Here is a 2,500-nt window from a genome sequence, read left to right as displayed (position 1 = left end):
TTAAGCCCTAAGAGTGATCACCATCAAATTTCGCCTTGTAATATCAATGCTTAGTAAAACAGAGTGGTCATGAGAATTACGGACAAAATCACTCAAGATAAATTTGCTTGATATTTTATCAACCTCTTCCCACTACTTCTGTAGGAAATGAATAGGGCAACAAATGAGAATTCAAATTTTGATCTCAGTGTCTAAAGTGTTAAATACAGTGGTACGTAAATGTCTGTATGTATATGTATGTAAATTGGTAGATATTGTATAGTTGAAAGATGTTGAACGATGTTGACTACTGCGGTGGGCAAACGCCTCAACACACATCAACATTTGATTCAACAAAGCTCACGAGAGGCCTTTTATTCAGTCCCAGACTGCAGCCGCGGTTGTTACTATAGATACCGTAACGGTTATGAAACGTCACTAAGAGACCAATTAGTGCGCAGGCGCAGGCTACAACTTTATTTACCATTCAACATTCGAAAAATAAGAGAAAATTGAATGTTAAAATTGTTGTTGCAGCAAGGTTTAAACACTTTTAAACTCATTTGACATCAATTTAATTTCGATTCAACACGTTTCAACACCGTTGAAAGGGAAGAGCGGACGCTTTCGACATCGTTGTTCAACATAATCGAACGGATGTTGAAGCAAATGTTGAAGGCGTTTGCCCGGAAACATTTTTTTGCTAGTTTACGATGATCACATGAGGTTAAAGGAACATTTTTATTGGTTAGTGCCGCAAACCATTGTGCCACAAGTCACAGGACAAATATTACACTGCGCGATGATTAAAAAATAGTTCCCTGAGAGGACATGTGCTCACTGGTAATGAATGTTAAACCGGTTAACATTATCTCCTTCTGCTTCATTTTTATTTGTAATCGAAATTCACTGCAAAGAAAAAGAGAAAAATTGCCGGCAAAAAGGAGAAAGTGGCAAGCAATGCAAGGCTAGAAAAAGCTACTATGCAGAATCACGTAGCTTCCTGTCTCACATCTTTAAAAAGAAAAATCAGAGAGGGCCCTTACATTTTGTAAAACGACATTTATCACTTCTGGCTTTGCGTAACCTGACCGGGTTTTTCCAAGAATATGACCTATTTTGACTCCACTATCCAATCAGACACAACACGACTAACTCAATCACAACACAACTGTGTAGATACATGGGCATGCAGGACAGCAAGCGCCACAAGCCCCTATTTTGCTTACCATATGCATACAAACTCCGCTCTAGCATAACAATACGTTAGCATACTTAATGGTAGTGACCTCCTAAAAACTTGTTAAAGGAAAAGTACACTGGGCACCTGCCGGATACGAAAACCTAAAACCCTTCGTGAATGAGGGAACGTATTCTCCAAACCCTATGCAAGTGCCACTACCCTATGGAGGCTGAGGGGAAAATTTAACAAAAAAGTAGGCGAAGAAAGCTGAACCTAGACTGATTCAAATCCCTAACGGATCACTATTTGTACGACAAATTACCCATAATCCCCACCAGACCCAGTCCTCTGGTCCGTGCCGTCAAAATATCCATTTCTGCCAATTTCGCAGGCTACAACTGTCAGAAATAGCATATTTTGACTCCACTATCCAATCAGACACAACACGACTAACTCAATCACAACAACTCTGTAGATACATGGGCATGTAGGACAGCAAGCGCCACAAGCCCCTATATAGACAGCCAAAGGTAGGGCTTGAGTCTGCGGATACATAGGTTACTTTTAAGATAGATTCAGGGGCCAGCGCCCCTCTAAACATCAAGCTTAGCCTTCAAAAAAAAAATATATATCATTGACGTACATATTCTAGGCCTTCTCGGATTTCTATCCACCATGTCTTATAAATACACTTTCTTTCACATGTAAATTGGCCGCTAAGGTAGCACTTCCTGATCTACCGGACTGAGCGCTATAAACAGAGTTGGTGAATGGATTCCAGCAAGGCTCTGAAACCAATTGACAGCGTGAAACGCTGCATTGATTAACAATGATGAATTAATAAGCTGGAGCAAATGCTGTAAATACAGAGCCAGATTAAAGGGAGTCTACAAAGTATCCGTTGGGAAGATCTTCTCGGTGCTGAAAATATCTGAAATGAAAATAAGTGAAATTATATCACATGAGACCATCAGGTATGTAATATTAATTTCAACCACTAAAATAAAGAACTATAAGAGAGAGCAAAATCAATCGTCTAATAATACGTTATTGGCAAAGTGAGTAAAATCGTTTCTTTACATGCGTCTACCAGGTTCATTCATGCACACATTTTGCTCCACAAAGAAAACAATTCAGCATTTCTTTACACCTCATACGATGATACTTTATCTTACAAGTGGCACCAATCCTGAAAACAATATTCCCGATCTTGGGAAATGACAACATTTTCCACTTGCCATGGGCAGTTACAATCGTATCATTAGGGCACCAGGCCGGAGTGAGTATCAACATTACTTCCCGCCACGGGAAACTATAACAATTTTGCACCCTGGGCAA

The 2,500-nt window shown here is 39.7% G+C and overlaps 1 protein-coding gene across 1 annotated transcript in view; it reads left to right on the top strand.

Moving 5' to 3' along the window:
- LOC138057064 (uncharacterized) overlaps positions 1-589 on the top strand; it is a 5,916-nt gene extending 5,327 nt beyond the window's left edge. The window contains exon 2 of the mRNA XM_068903077.1: positions 1-589. This exon is cut by the window's left edge and continues 3,686 nt beyond it. The gene's annotated coding sequence lies outside the window, so the exon portion shown is untranslated.
- Positions 590-2,500: the final 1,911 nt, after the last annotated feature.

This window comes from Montipora capricornis, chromosome 7 (assembly GCF_036669925.1).
Source record: "Montipora capricornis isolate CH-2021 chromosome 7, ASM3666992v2, whole genome shotgun sequence".
In the NCBI taxonomy this organism is placed as follows: Eukaryota; Metazoa; Cnidaria; class Anthozoa; order Scleractinia; family Acroporidae; genus Montipora; species Montipora capricornis.
Note: the sequence above shows the minus strand (reverse complement) of the source record. Positions and strands in the feature narration are given on the sequence as shown.